Source organism: Chiloscyllium plagiosum, chromosome 19 (genome assembly GCF_004010195.1).
Source record: "Chiloscyllium plagiosum isolate BGI_BamShark_2017 chromosome 19, ASM401019v2, whole genome shotgun sequence".
Lineage (NCBI taxonomy): Eukaryota > Metazoa > Chordata > Chondrichthyes > Orectolobiformes > Hemiscylliidae > Chiloscyllium > Chiloscyllium plagiosum.
Genome location: NC_057728.1, coordinates 57,566,246 through 57,583,459, shown reverse-complemented (window position 1 = coordinate 57,583,459; position 17,214 = coordinate 57,566,246). Strand labels below are relative to the sequence as shown.

The following is a 17,214-nucleotide window of genomic DNA, read 5'->3' as shown; positions in this document are numbered from 1 at the left end:
ACAGTTGAATCTTTCTTTCTGATGTTTGTAATGATATTGCTTGAACAGGTCTTGTCTCAAGCGATACAGTTTGTGTTTTTGTTAATTTATTTGTGTAATAAGCTTCTATGTTCTTTAGTTAAAAGAGCATTGATTGGCATCATTTTGTGAACACGTTTAGTAACTGATCCCCATGGAAACCAAAAGGAAAAATACAAGTTATGGTCTATCAAGTCAGCTTTCACTTTGGGATTTGACTTTATCCAGTATCGCCATCATAATACACCATTCCCAATTAAATGCAAGGAAAGATCACCAGGTCATCTTGTTCGACGAGAATTTCAGTTCCCCATGGTAACCAAAAGGAAAAATATAAGTTATGGTCGATCAAGTCAGGTTTCACTTTGGGATTTGACTTTGTCCATTATTGTCATCATAATACAGCATTCCCAATTAATTGCGAGGAAAGATTACCAGGTCATCTTGTTCGACGGGGAGAATTTCAGTTCTTCTGAAACACTCTTGCTAGATAAGAGTTAAGAATGGCAAGGCTTACCAAGGACAAAGATGAATGCAGGGCTCAGAAATTTCTCTAGACACAACACTACTGTGTTAATGAAGGATAGGTCGGAGAATCATGAATGCACACTCCCTGACCAGAAAATTCCCACTGGGGCCCAAAACATTCCCAGCAGACCTGAGCTTCAAACTATGTTCCAGGCCCCATCTAAAACATTGACCCCAAGCAGAATAACACAGGTCTGAATTAATTACATATTCAATAATTCTCCTGTTCACAACAACTCTATTTGGATGGAGTCTAATCCAGACAAATGCAAAATAGTTCATAAGTTCATAAGATATCGGAGCAGAGTTAGGCCGTTCAGCCCATCGAGTCTGCTCTGCCATTCAATCACGGCTGATTTGCTCCTCAACCCCATTTTCCTGCCTTCATCCTCTCAACCCTTCAACCCATTACTAATTAAAAATCTGTCTAACTCCTCCTTAAACTTACTCACTGTCCCAACATCCACTGCACTTTGAAGTAGCATTTTGATGCATTTTGAGTGATCTAATGCTGGAATTACGTATACGGTAAATGGCAGAACACTTAGTAGCTTCAACATACAGATGAATGTAGGCATACAAGTCCACAGTTCCCTGAAAGTGGTAACACAAATGGATAATCTGGTCAAGAAGTTGTATGGCCTTCATCAGTAAGGGCATAGACCATAACAAGTAATGGCAAGTAAAGTTGCAGCTGTATAGAACTTTAGTTAGGCCACATTTGGAATATCGTGCAATGTCTTAGCCACTACATTACCAGAAGGATGTGGAGGCTTTGGAAAGGGTACAGAAAGGTTTACCAGCATATTGCCTAAATTAAAGGGTATTTGCTCTGAAGAGAGATTGGACAAACTTGGTTTATTTGAACATAGAAGGATGAGGGGTGACCTGATGGACGTTTACAAAATTATGAGAGGCTTGGATAGAATGGATAGTCGGAGGCAGATACAACAGGAACATTTAAGAAGCATCTTTGCAGATACATGAATAGGCAGAGAATGGAGGGATATGGACTGCATAGGGTCAAAAGATTTTTAGTTCAGAAAGGCATCATTTATCAGCACAGTCTTGGTGGACCAAAGGGGCTGTTCCTGTACTGTACTGCTCCTTGCTCAATAAGACTCCCTACACTTTGGAAACAGAGCCTTTGGCCCAACAAGTCCACACCAACCCTCCAAAGAGTAACCCACCCAGACCCATTCCCCTACCCTATAGTTACCCCTGACTAATGTACCTAACACAATGGGCAATTTAACATAGGCAATTCATCTAACTTGCACATCATTTGGATTGTGGGAGGAAACCAGAGTACCCAGAGCAAACCCACACAGACACAGGGAGAATGTGCAAACTCCACACAGACAGTCGCCCAAGGCAGAAATCGAACCCAGGTCCCTGGCACTGTGAGGCAGCAGTGCTAACCACTGAGCCACTGTCCTACCCTTTTACTTGCTTAAATTCTTTGTTTAAAATTCTTAGCTGGACAGATTGCAATTTGGTTTTAAAGATTTTTCTCAATCTTGTCACATTAAAAGTGTATTTTGTTTTTAATTCATTCACAAGTTGTGGGTATTGCTAGCTTGGCCAGTATTCATTGCCCATCCTTATTTACCCAGAGGCAAGCTGAGAGTCGAACACATTTGCTGCAGATTTGGAATCACATATAGGCCAGACCAGGTAAGGATGGCAATTTCCTTCCCTAAAGGACATTAGTGAACCATGTAGGTTTATCCCCCAGCAATCAACAACAATTCCACAGTTACATTCTCAGTTCTTGTTTTTCATTGAATTCAAATTTCACCATCTACCATGTTTGGATTACGAACACAGGTTCCCAGAACATCATCTGGGTCTCTGGATTAATAGTCTAGCAATAATACCAATAAGGCATTGCCTCCCCTTGATGTGGACAATCAAAAATAGGTATTTAATATTTTGTTGCATTTCATAAAGAGTTACTTAATACAAAAAAAACCTATTTATTTTTCCCCAATTCTCTTACCGTTTCCAGAACCATTCAATAGTTCAATACTTGCACAGTATACATGCAAATCAGTATGATTCTCCCTCAGATAAACATACAACATTGGCGTTTCCTCAGCCGTAAGATTATCTCAACACGCACTGGAGTGTTGATCGAGCCTGTCGGAGTTTATTTAGAAAACAGACACTACAAAAATCCACCAACCATTTTATCCTCCACAATTGATACAGTATTATTTTTTCCTGTGGAGTAAATCAATTCTTCTCCTTGAATAAATAGTAATTATCCAATACCAGTACTTTATGGGGCAGCATTCGTAACAATCCACTACACTGAGTGAATCCCTAACATCCTGTGCCAAGGCCAGTCCTGTATAACTCCATTACATGTAGTTGACTGCTGTAAAATACAAGAAAATTTACGATACCTCTTCTTCAGGTTTCTGTATGATTTGTACGTTCATTCGCCGCTCTCCATAGAATTCTCTCCCAGGCAGAAGAAAGAAGCACTGTGGTGCATCTGTGAGGAAAGAAAAAAATTAAATTTACTGCATGTGCAATTTCGGAACATGTCACGTTGCCCAGTTAGCACAGAGAATGTGGAAACTACAAGGGATTTGAGACTTTCAGATTAAATAGCTCCATGTATTTAAGGAGGATCTTGATGTATGCAATGAGGGAGAAGGAAATGCAGGTTTATGTTGATGAATGAATCAAACAAAAGACAAAGTAGGATGACACAAGACTCATTTCGAACAGAGACAAGAGCACGGATTAGCTGGGCTCTTTCTGTGCTGTTATGACTTTGTAATTCAATATAATCCCAAACTATTAAAATCATGTGAAGACATTTATACTACTTGATAAAAGTTTATTTATTGCAATTAAACCAGATATCTTTTGCATTTTTATATTGGCAATTCATTTTACTCTTTCCTGCAATGTAGGTACTATTGGCTAGGTCAGCATTTATTGACCATCCCTTGCAAAGGTGCTGGTGAACTGTCGTCTTGAACAGCTTCAGTCCATAAGACTTCAAGAGGTAGCGGCAGAAGTAAGCCATTCAGTCCATCCAGACTGTCCCACAATTCAATGAAATCATGGCAGATCTGATAATCTTTGACTCAACTATTTTTGTGTCATCAACAAACCTGATTATAGTACATTCACTTCAGTCAAGTTATTAATATACAGCAGCTCGGCTGCAAGGGTGGGTTCAATTCCTACATTGGCTGAGGTTACCATGAAGGACTCTCCTTCTCAAGCTCTTCCCTTGCTTGAGGTGTAATGACACTCAGTAGTCTCTCTCTCTCTCAGAGAGCAGCCCTATGGTCTGGTAGGATTATGGACACTTTCAATATATCTTGTTAATAACTGATGCCTCTAGCTCTGGTCCTTCTGGCACTCTACTAGTTACAGGCTGTCGTTCTGAAAATGTCCCTTTTACCCAACCCTCTGTCATCCATTAGTTAGCTAGTCCTTTATCCATTTTAATATATTACCCTAATACCATGGGCTATTACTTCATTGGTTGCCTTTTGTGTGGTAGCTTATCAAGCAATGTTTAGAAATCCAAATATGCTGCAATTCCTGGTGCCTCTTTATCTATCCTGCTTGCTGGTTCCTCAAAAAACTGTAATAAATCTGACGTATTATTTTGCATTCATGAAGCTCTGTTGACTCTGCTTCATTATGTCATATGTTTCTAAATGCTCTGTTATTACACCTTTTGCAATTGATTCTAATCAGCCCAATGATAGCTGTTAAGATAACTGGCATATAATTCTCTATTTTATTTGGCTCCTTTCTTTTTTGAACAAGGGTAATACATTGGCAGTTTTCCAATCCTCTGAGACACACCTGAAACCAGTAAATCCATTATCTCTGCAGTTATTTCCTTTAACATTTTACTATGAGACCTATCAGGGACGTACTTGCCTTTAGCTCTACCAGTTTCCCTACTAATCTTATTTTAGTGATAGCTGTTGTGTTGATTTCCAAACCCATCATCAGACTTTAGCCCCTTGATTATTCAATGTTTTACAATGCTACAAATGACTTCTCCTTGCAAATCAATGCAACATATTTATTACTGTAGTCATTTGCCATTTCCTAGTTCCCCATTATTATTTCCCCTGCCTTGTTCTCTCAATAGCATATGTTCATTTTGACCTCTCACTTCCTTTTCATATATTTAAAGAAGCACTTACTGTTCACTTTTATATTTCTTGCTAGTTTGCCATCATGCTTTATTTTCTGCCTTTTCATATTGTTTCAGTTATACTTTGTTGGCTTTTAAAGCTTTCCCAGTCATCTGGTTTACCACTAACCTTTGCCACATTGAATTGTTTTTGTTTCAATTTGATCCTTAATATGCTTGGTTAATACCCATGCTTGGTTTATCACCTTCCTAGAGTCATTCTTCCTCACTCAGATGTTTCTTTGCTGTGTATGGAGGGATTGTCTTAAGAGAAAAGGCTAAACAGGTTGGGATTCTACTCACTACAGTTTAGAAGAATGTGAGCTCATCTCTTTGAAACATATTAGATCCTTAAAGGGTTTAACAAGGTAATTGTTGAGAGGATGGTTCTCTAGGACGTGTGTCTAGAGATATCTCTGAGCCTTCCCAAGAATGTCATTGCTTTCTATCTTTGGTAACCCTTGGTGGAAACTTCTGCAAGCTCTCAGCTCTCATTTTATATATGGTACAGGCTGCTGCCTAGGACAAGAGGAGTGGCCATTTTAAGACTGAGATCAGGAGGAATTTCTTCTCTCAAAGGATTGTGAGTCTTTGGAACTCCTTGTCACAGAGAGCTGTGCGAGCGGAGTCCTCATATATATTTAAGGTTGAAATAGACTCTTGATTAGTTGGGGAGTCAAGTGTTACAGGGAAAACGCAGGAACATGGGAAATGTCAAATCAGCCATGATCCTATTGAATGACAGACTAGACCCGAGAGGACTATTGGCCTACTCCTGTTCCTATTTCTTATAGTCTTCCCATGGTTTTATGGCGAGTCATGATCTATTTTCTTAAACGACTGCCATTCCTCCTCATGATTTGGAGGAGCCGGTGTTGGACTGGGGTGGACAAAGCTAAAAATCACACAACACTAGGTTATTGTCCAACAGCTTTATTTGGAAACACCACCTTTCAGAGCGCTGTCCCTTCATCAGATGGGGGTCCTAATGAAGAAGCAGCGCTCCAAAAGCTGGTGCTTCCAAATAAACCTGTTGGACTATAACCTGATGTTGTGTGATTTTTATCTTATTCCTCCTCAGCCATTTTTTTTCTGCTAAACTCCTTTCTATTCTGTACAAATATTGAAATGTTGAATGGTTCTGGGCAAAATAAGAGAGAAAATAATTGAGATATATTAATATTAAGTAGGTCATTATGAAATCTGACAATATTTGACTGTTTTTGATTATAAATCACTTCTAATGTGACAAGATTGAGAAAAATATTGCAAATCTAACTGTAATCTGTCGATTGAAGAATGTCAAGCAGCATTTTTGTGGACGGGACAAGCAGTAAGGTTTAAATTAATTCACAGTGTGGTCCTTCGCGTTCTGCTTGGGGCCCATGCTTTAGAAGGGACCTCGAAAATAGGGTAAAGGCTATTTTTACTGAACTTGTGTCCAGGGATATGGCTGAGTCTTCCCAGAAATTACATTGTTTTTTGTACTTGGTGGGAACTCTTCCCAGGTCTTATTTTTTTTATATGGGACACACTGCTGCCACTGTATGTAGGTGCTGGATGAAGTAAATGTTTGAAGTGATCGACAGAGGGCTGGTCAAACTAACTGCCCTGAATTGAGTGATCTCAAGTGTTGTCAACGATGTATTCAAACCACAAGTGGACGGTATCACATCAGTTTTGATATGTGCCTTTTGGTGAAAAGGCATTGAAATATAAGGTGGTGGCTTAATCAGCTCATTTAATGAGCTTTTTCAAAACATTAGTTCCCATTATCTTGCTATAAATTTTTGATTTTGATGGATTAGGAACATTAAAAGTTAATCAATTTCTGCATTTGAGCAGACGAAGAACTACAGTAATTAGGATGGAATAGAATATTAACTTATTGTCTCATGCATTTTTACAAAAAAAAAGTGAAAAGTTTTCTAAGTTGCCAATCCATGGCATAGAAAGATTACTTCAGTACAGAAACTGTTACTGACCAGATCAATATGACACAGGAACTGTCAGTATCCAGATTACTACAGCATGGGAACTTCCAGTGATCAGATTACAGCAGTTCAAGATCTGTCAGTGGCCAAATCATTGCAGCAGAGGAACTTTCAGTGACCAGATCATTGCAGTTCTTGAATAATTACTGACCGTTTACTGTAGAATGGGAACAGTCAGTAACTAGATTACTGAAACACAGGATCTGTCAGTGACTGGATCACTGCAACACAGAAACTGTTACTGAGCAGATTACTGCAAAACAGGATCTGCCAGTGACTAAATCACTGCAACATGGAAATTGTTACTGAGCAGATTACTGCAGCACAGGCATTGTCAGTGAAGGAAATCTGCCATCCTTACCTGATCTGGACTACATGTGACACCAGATCCACAACAATACGGTTGACTCCAAACTGCCCTCTTGGCAATTTGGGATGGGCAATGAATGGTGGCCTAGCCAGCGATACCCTCAATCTGTGACTGAATTTTTAAACAACACAGGAAATGCCACTGACCAGATCACTGCAGTTCTGGAACCATTACAGACCAGATTATCACAGTGTGGGAACTGTTACAGGCTAGATTACTGCAGAACAGGAATTCTCTGTGACCAGATTACTGCAGCATGAGAACCATCACTGCCAGTGCCCAGCATACAGGAAATGTCACTGCCAGATTGCTGAAGCACAGGATGTGTCAGTGACCAGATTACTACAACATGGGAACTGTCAGTGACAAGATTACTGCAATTCAAAAGATGTCAGTGACAAGATTACTGCAATACAAGTACCATCAGTTTCCAGAACATTCCAACACAGGAACTGTCAGTAGCCAGATGACTCAAATACAGGAAATGTCACCTCCAGATTACAGCAACACAGGAACTGTTACTGACCAGATTACCGCAATATGGGAATTGTCAATGACAAGGTTACTCCAATACATAAACTATCAGTGACCAGATTACTGCAACACAGGAACTGAACAGAAACCAGATTACTGCAGTTCAGTACCTATTACTGACAACATTACTGGAGGACAGAAACTGTCACTGGTCACATTATTATAATATTGTCAGTGATCAGGTTACAGATGAAGGCAAGACAGTAGATGTTGTCTATATGGGCTTTAGCAAGGCCTTTGGCAAGGTCCGCCATGGCAGGCTAATGCAAAAGGTAACGCTGCATAGGATCCAGGGTGTGCTGGTAAGATGAACACACAACTGGCTTAGCCATAGAAGACAGAAAGAAGTGCAGGGAAGATGTTTTTCTGACTGGAGATCTGTGACCTGCAGGGTGACCTGCAGGGATAAGTACTGGGATCCCTATTGTTTGTAATGTATTTAATTGATTTGGAGGAGAATGCTAGAGGAGATGGTGGAGGTGGAAGAATAGCAACATTTCAAAGACATTTTGACAGATCTGTGGATAGGCACAGAATAGAACGGGCAACACAAGTGGAGAAGATTGTAAAGAGGCACATGGCATGCTTGCCTTCATTGTTCAGGGCATAGAGTATAGACATTGGCAAGTCATGTTACAGCTGTATAGAACTTTAGTTAGGTCACATTTTGAATACTGTGCACAGTTCTGGTCACCACACTACCAGAAGGATGTGGAGGATATGGAAACAATTTACCAAGATGTTGCCTGGTTTGGAGGGTATTAGCTATGAGGAGATATTGGACAAACTTAGTTTGTTTTCACCTGAACATCGAAAGATAAGGGACAACCTTATGAGAATTATGAGAGGCATGGATAGAACGGATAGTCTGAGTCTTTTCCCCAGAGTAGAAATGTCCATTTCTAGGGGACATAAATTTAAGATAAAAGGGGGTAGGTGTAAAGGAGATGTGAGAGGCAGGGTTTTTTTTTTACCCCAGAGGATGGTAAGTGCCTGGAATGCACTGCTAGAGGAGATGGTGGAGGTGGAAGAATAGCAACATTTAAAAGACATTTTGACAGATCTGTGGATAGGCACAGAATAGAAAGATACTGACTAGGCATCACGTATCAATGTAGGCTTGGTAGGCCAAAGGACCTGATTAGTACATTTGCAGGCTACACAAAGATTGGGGGAGCTGTGGATCCTGAGAAGGATTGCCAGAGGATGCAGCAGGATGCAGATAGGCTGGGGACTTGAGCAGAGAAATGGCAGATAGAGTTTAAACCGGACAAATGTGAGGTGATGCATTTTGGATGATCTAATGCAAGAGGGAAGTATACAGTAAAGGACAGAACACTTAGTAACATTAGCATGCAGACCATCAAGGCATTCCAGCCCAACATTCCCTGAAACGGGCAACACAAGTGGAGAAGATTGTAAAGAGGCACATGGCATGCTTGCCTTCATTGTTCAGGGCATAGAGTATAGACATTGGCAAGTCATGTTACAGCTGTATAGAACTTTAGTTAGGTCACATTTTGAATACTGTGCACAGTTCTGGTCACCACACTACCAGAAGGATGTGGAGGATATGGAAACAATTTACCAAGATGTTGCCTGGTTTGGAGGGTATTAGCTATGAGGAGATATTGGACAAACTTAGTTTGTTTTCACCTGAACATCGAAAGATAAGGGACAACCTTATGAGAATTATGAGAGGCATGGATAGAACGGATAGTCTGAGTCTTTTCCCCAGAGTAGAAATGTCCATTTCTAGGGGACATAAATTTAAGATAAAAGGGGGTAGGTGTAAAGGAGATGTGAGAGGCAGGGTTTTTTTTTTACCCCAGAGGATGGTAAGTGCCTGGAATGCACTGCTAGAGGAGATGGTGGAGGTGGAAGAATAGCAACATTTAAAAGACATTTTGACAGATCTGTGGATAGGCACAGAATAGAAAGATACTGACTAGGCATCACGTATCAATGTAGGCTTGGTAGGCCAAAGGACCTATTCCTGTGCTGCACTGTTCTTTGTAAAGCACATCAGGATCTGGCAGCAAGTAGATTACTGCAGCAGCACAGGAACTGTTACTGACCAGATTAGCACAACACAGGAACTACCCGTAATCAGATTACAGCAAAAAAAAAGCTGCAGATGATGCAAATCAGAAACAAAAACAGATATTGCTGCAAAAGCGCAGCAGGTCTGGCAGCATCTGTAGACAGGAAATCCCCTAGATGTCCCCATAAGCAGCTATTGATTCTCCCAGTCTGACCTTTACCCAACCCTTTGTCTGCCCAACTGTGTTTTTCTCACTCTCTGGCCTCCATCTTCATCTATTGTTTACTCCTGCCACCTACAGAAGCACAGGAATTGTCAGCGACCAGGTTACTCAAGCACAGAAAATGCAACTGACCAGATTACTACAACATAGGAATTGCAACTGACCAGATTACTGCAGAATTGGGACTGTCACTGACTAGATTACTGCAACACAGGAAATGTCACTGACCAGATCACTGCAGTTCTAGAACCATTAATCACCAGATTACCGCAGCACTGGAACTGTCAGTGAAACGATTACTGTAACACAAACTGTCACTGGTCAGATTACTGCAACACATGAACTGTCTGTGACTAGATTACTTCAACATGGGAACTATTACTGACCAGATTGCTGCAGCACAATTGTCAGGTCATACTGCAGAGTAGCTAACTACCTAACATGCAGATTGATGGAGACAGAATTAATTCAAGTGATATACTACTCATAATCTAATCTCAAGGAAAAAATTCCACATCTAGTCATTTTACTTAAGCATCGCAAATATCAGAGCAAAGAGGCAAGTTAGTGCTTAAAAATGTGTCGCTTGTGTTACACCTTTTAAATTAACAGCTTTAGGTTATATACTTAGTAGGCTTGACGTTTTAACCTGTTCGGAAATAATGATTGCAGCAACTAGCATACTGTTTCAGCAAAATATATCTCTTTTTGTTTCTCTCAGCAATGCTTAAATATCATCCTGCTCCATTCATTCTCTCCTTGAATATCCTCTATAAATGTGACTTTTTTTTACATTTGAAAAACTCATATGTTTTAGTTAAGGGTTATCACCTGGAATTGGAGAGACTATTGTTCCAATCTGTTGAGAGACAATGGTCAGAGGCTAAAATCCTTTTTATAATACAGAATCCTGTTATATTCTCCAACCTAATGGTAGCAAGGCAACACTGGTGGAATAAAGAAAAATGGGCTGTTTTGTATCATTTACACTCCATTTGTGACTCAGCAATTGCTGATCAAACATAAATTGATAAAGAAAAGAAGTAGCCATTTAACTGATTGTACATGTGACAGTTCTTTAGCAAAATGATCCAATTCACCCCATTCCCAGCTCTTTCTCCATATCTCTGTACGTTTCACATAACTTAAAAGATTGTTCTTCAATCTTATCAAACTATTGACACAGACCACCAATACTTGGAATTTTGCCAGGATGGTGAGGAATGGCCCAAATCCCCAAAACCAAGAAATCCTATTGCCTCCTATTTTATCTCCACTTTTTCGAAGAACAGACTTAGGGATGAGGCATCAGGCATGTGCAGTTGGCAGAGAGAATGTCCCTTCTCTACACTGCCAAACCAAGAACACCAATCAGGACCTAAGAATCTATTTTCATCGCCAGCAGGCCTGGCATTTTCTTGCATTTGCAAAGATAGTGGTGAGTCTTAATACACTCCAGTCTATGCATTGAAGATAATCTCACAATTTGACTCCAATCACTCTTTTGAAATAAAAAGCTTAAAATGGTTACTTGAAATTGTTGCTAGTTATTACCAGCCTGGGATTTTATTTTAATCTCATAAACTCACTAAGGTTTTAGACATCCTGATATGAAATGACTTGATAACACTACAAAATATAAGAGAAACCATTAGATGTGGTGCATATTATATGTACCAAAAAAAATACTTATAATGCTAAATTGTATATCTATATTAGCCAGTGTGAAACTGTGAATATAAACCTGACAAAATCTACAAGATTGTGCTGCATAAGTCACCACATAAGCATTTGTGGATCATGAAAGGTTGTTTTATCAGGTTGAATGTCTTTGTCTATATTAGCTGTGGTAGATATGTTGAGAGAAATTACTGGCTTAGAAAAAAGAAAATGAGACTCGCATTTATACAGCACCTTTCACAACCACAGGCCATTTCCTTGCACTTGCAGAGAACTATTCTTAAAATGCAGGTGCTGTTGTAATGCAAGAAATACCTTCATAAAGTAAATTGAACATAAGGTGAGAAAAATTTGTATAGAGATGTAATGCTCTGTCAAAAGGCAGTTTCTCATTAGTTCTCCATGATTCAGGGACAGCAAGCCAACAAAATTGGCTTGACAGTAGGAGAACAGAAGGTGGTAGTGGAGGATTGTTTTCAGACTGGAGGCCTGTGACCAGTGGTGTTCCATGCGGTTTGATCCTGAGTCTATTTTGTTTGTCATTTATATAAATAATTTGGATGAGGATATAGGAGGCATGGTTAGTAGGTTTGCAGCTGACACCAGATTTGGTGGTATAGAGGACAGTGAAGAAGGTTGTCTAAGATTACAAAGGGATCTTGATCAATTGGGTCAATGGGCTGGGGAGTGGCAGATGGAGTTTCATTTGGATAAATGCGAGGTATTGCATTTTGGTAAAACAAGCAAGACTTAGGAAGTTAATGGTATGGCCCTGGGCAGTCTTGTAGAACAGAAAGACCTAAGAGTTCAGCTACATAATCCTTTGAGATTTGCATCACAGGGAGATAGAGTTGTTAAGAAGGTGCTTAACGCATTGGCCTTCATTGCTCAGAACTTTCAGACTAGGATCGGGACATCGTGTTGAAGTTGTATAGGATGTTGATAAGTCCTCTTTGGGTCTTTGATTTTGTTCCACCTTTGGTTCGGGCTTATACTCGAAACGATGACTCTCCTGCTCCTTGGATGCTGCCTGACCTGCTGTGCTTTACCAGCCCCACACTCTTTAATTCTGATCTCCAGCATCTGCAATCCTCAATTTCTCCTCTTTTGGATTGCTGTGTGCAGTTCCAGTCACCCTGAAGGATATTATTAAATTGGAGAAGGTTCAGAAAAGATTTTCAAGGATGTTGGGGGAACGGAGGGTTTGAATTATAAAAATATGCTGCTGCTTTTTTCATTGGAGCGTAGGAATTTGAGGAGTGACCTTATAGAGCTTTATGAAATTGTGATGGGCATAGATAAGATGAATGGTTTGGGTCTTTTCCCTAGGGTGGGGAATTCAAAACTAGGGGGCATACTTTTAAGGTGAGAGGAGAAAGGACATGAGGGGCAACTTTATTATGCAAAGGGTGGTTTATGTATGGACTGAACTGCCAGAGAAAGTGGTGGATGCAGGTACACTTACAACATTTAAAAGGCATTTGGATATGTATGTGAATAGGAAAGGTCAGGAGGGATATGGGCCAAATACAGGCAAGCGGAATCAGTTTACAGTAGTTTGGGAAACCTGATCAGCATGGGCCTTTGGACTGAAGGGTCTGTTTCGATGTTGTATGACTCTATGACACAATGACTCTATGCCGCGTAGTATTGCACTTTCCACTTCAGTTGCTTCTGGAGTCCTACAGTTCCAATTTCAATGAACAAGATGACTAATGAAAAAGAAAAATGAGGTGGGGTCCCATCTATTTTTCAAATGAACCTCCTCTTGTAATTGGCCATTGTCCCTCATGGTTTTATCTCTTCTGCCACCCCAACAAAAATTCACTGATCCGCTCTGTTAGCCCTGGCTTGTAATTCTGAGCATGGGACTGGGCCGGACCAGTGAAATGTCAAGGAATACCATGCCTTGAGGTTTCAAATAACTCTGCGATGCTGAGACAGTAAGGTGAGAACATATAGAGCGGGATAGAAGAGAAGGCAGACACAAAGACACACAAATAGGTACATGCAGATATCAATGCAGATACTTTATTATATTTCAATGATTACAGGGCAACCTCAATTATCCAAATGACATGGGTGAGGAGTATTTTGTTCGGATAATCGAATGTTTGGATAATTGAATGTTCGGATAACACAGTTTACCCATGCATCGGGACCTTGAGATCTTATTCGGATAATCTGAAATTCAGATAATCTGAAATTTGGATAATCAATGTTCAGACAATTGGGGTTGCACTGCACTGGATAATTCCAAAGCTGCTCAGGGATATACATGTTGTTTTGTTTTGGCTGACAGATTGGCAATGGAAAAGTAAAGCAACCTATCACATAAAGATGTTGGTAATGATAGACAGATATAGAGATCAGAGATTTTAACAACCAGGCATATGAAGCTTTGCACACAGATAAAATTAAGTTTGCAACTAGAAAAAGGCATGAATATGGAGTGAGAAATGAAGAAGATGGAAATATAAACATACAAATGGATGCCAGTGCAAATTGGTCAATAAATAGGTAAATAAACACAGAAGCAAGTATTCATGTAGGTGCAATTAATGACATATCGAGAGAAAGACAGTTTTGTATAAACACTCTGAAATAAATGGACAGATGATGAATCAGTCAGGTTTTGAACCGAATTTCCCAACTGCATTGAACAAGTTTTAAATATATTCTCTTTGCAAATGCCTGTTTTTGCACCCAAAACTCATTTCATGTATCTTCAAGGAAGAACAGTCTTCTCATAGCCCATTGCATTGCTCTGAAATCTGAATGTTGGCACTAAGCGCTTTGATGATCGATAGACTGTAATTTCTTTAACATTGTAAGGTCCCTGTTTGTGGGCATATCCGCGTGGGAGAGAATTTTGGAAAAGAAATGAGAATGTCTTCAATCCTATAATCAAATGAGTCCTACAATATTTGCCAAGTTAAACATCATATTTTAATGTGTTAATTGGTTACTTAAATTACAGCAAAGTCAAAACAACTGAAAATATAACCAGGGTGAGGTGGGGACATCAATGAGCTGTTTCAATGCAATACAATTTCAGAGGTATTGTTAGCTATGCAATTATTAATAAAGGGCCATTTAGACAAACATTTCACTTGAAAAATTGGAAGCGAGTAGCTATATGATCCTTGTCACAGTGAGTAAGTACAGCATACAGTATACACTGCTCGTTGTACAGTGTTGCGCCTTATTGTCCAAGACTCAATCACAGCAAAGTGTCGAATGACAATTTGGGAGTTCCATAGGGAGTTCTTGTTTCCAAACTTTATGATAAGTGGGTGGAATAAAATTAACAACCCTGCTGCTGAAACCCTCCATGGGTTAACTTTTGTTACCTCTAGACTTGACTGTCCCTATGCACTTTGGCGACACACACACATTGTAGACTCAGGGTAATCCAAACTTAGATAAACGCAAAACACTGTCAATGCTGAAAATCTGAAATAAAAACAGAAAGTGCTGGAGAAACTCAGCAGATTTGGTAGTAACTATGGAGAGAGAAACAGTGTTAATATTTCAGGTCCAGTGTCACTCATCTTGGTGCAAATCGCCTTTAACTAGCATTTGATCTCTGAGCACGTTAACTTTGCATGCATTGCAAATGGATAATGAAATTATTGCGAATTAAATGTAGTTGCAGTTTGCAAACCCCAGTTGCATATATTTGTCCTTTCAAAATGTTAGCATCCAGCAGAGGTGGATCCCATCAAACTGACACTGATTTTCCCCTCACCTTGGGTTTTGTCACAGCTGTTTTCCAGCTGTATTTCACGTCAGTGGCATGTGATGGCAGAGAATACAGATCATGATGAATGCCATCAACTCTGAATCCCGCCTGGTCACAAACGTCGATTTTCCTGCTCCTCGGATGCTGCCTGAACGGCTGTGCTTTTCCAGCACCACTCTAATCTGGAACCTGGTTTCCAGCATCTGCAGTCCTTGTTTTTACCTGGTCACAAAATAACCAACCCAACAGCCTCAAAGACCGCTTTCACCTCGCACTACCCCGACAGCCTCTTTCTACCCATCCCCCCACATGGGAGCCCACCACATTGAAGTTCACCTCTGATTGCCTTCCTTGCCCCTTGAGCACCAGTATTGATTTTCTTAATATATTAATTCATGGAATTTGGACGTCATTGGCAAGGCCATTATTTATTGCCCATCCCTAATTGCCCAGAGGGTAGTTGAGAATCAACCACATTGCTGTGGGTCTGGAGTCGCAAGTAGATCAAACCAGGTAAAGATGGAAGATTTCCTTCCCTAAAGGACATTACTGAATTAGATGAGGTTTTCCTGACAATTGGCAGTGGTTTCAAGGTTATTATTAGAAGCTTAATCCTAAATTTTTATTGAATTGAAATTCCACCATGGTTCCTGGGATATTACCTGGGTTTCTCAATTAATAGTCTAGTGATAATACCACTAGGCAATAGCCTCTCTTATAACGTCCAGCAATGATGGCCACCCTGCACCTCTACACTCCTGCTGTGGAGGACATGGTGATTGCCATTGCTAATAAACCCCTCCTATAGCTCACACTGCCCTCTGATACTGTTCTGCTGCCATACCCTGTAGAACGTGAGATCCCAGCCTTCACAGTTCTTGTCCCCAACCCTACAAACATCTCTGCTTTCCTGACCAGCCTTGACCACCTCACTCCTTTCAGTGATCTGAAATTTATATGGGTTATCTACTGACGTCTAACTGAAGCCAGATACAAGTGAAAGGAGATGCATGGAATCCCATGTGACATACTTCAGAGATTGCCTTAGAGGAATGTGGGGCAGCAGGCTGGCTCAGTGGTTAGCACTGCTGCCTCATAGTGATCTAGGTTTGATTCCACCCTTAGGCGACTGTCTGTGTGGAGTTTGCACATTTGCATGTGTTTCCTCTGGGTGCTCTGGTTTCCTCCCACAATCCAAAGACGTGCAGGTCAAGTGGATTGGCCGTGCTAAATTTCCCATAGTGTCCAGGTATGTGGATTAGCCATGGGAAATGCAGGGCCACAGGGATAGAGTGGGAGGGGTGGGTCTGGTGGGATGCTCTTCAGAGGGTCAGTATGAACTCACACCATAGGGGATTCTATGATGCTATGAGAAGGTAGACTCTAAATTGCTTTACCCCTTTGAGCAATTCAATGGGAAATTAGTTAGTCTTACCATGGATACTGTCTGACCCAACAGTGCTCCAACTATTGATGGAGGAAACTGTGTCCCATTGCAACACCTGGACCCGTTCTGAGACAGCAGGTGGCCATAGGGGGTGCCCAGTTAGCCACAGGAGAGATGTTGAAGGACTCTGTGGGTCTTCATCCAGCTACTGAGAGCAGCCGTGGGAGGGGGGCAGGGAGGGAGTCACCCACCAGCTGAATCCTCCAACCCTGTCTGGCTCCCAGCACTGCCTCAGCAAGGAGGAATGAACCAGTTACAGGAAAATTGCAGTAAGTCGACTGGCAGGGGAGCTCATCAACCTCTGTTCAATGAGATAACCGAGGAGGCCACCACCCCGCAACATAACCCACCCCCCCAGCAACCTGGCTTTGCATACAAATGTGTGAATATGCAAATTCAAACACAGCTGTGCAGTTAATGTGTGAAAAATGTTTCTATTTTTCAGTTT

At 40.6% G+C, this 17,214-nt stretch overlaps 1 protein-coding gene across 1 annotated transcript in view; it reads right to left on the bottom strand.

Annotated features, from left to right (window-relative positions):
* Window positions 1-17,214, bottom strand: part of LOC122559859 (chemokine-like protein TAFA-2) — a 286,549-nt gene that overhangs the window by 237,158 nt on the left and 32,177 nt on the right. The window contains exon 2 of the mRNA XM_043709983.1: window positions 2,958-3,049. The gene's annotated coding sequence lies outside the window, so the exon portion shown is untranslated. The remainder of the gene's footprint in view (window positions 1-2,957; window positions 3,050-17,214) is intronic.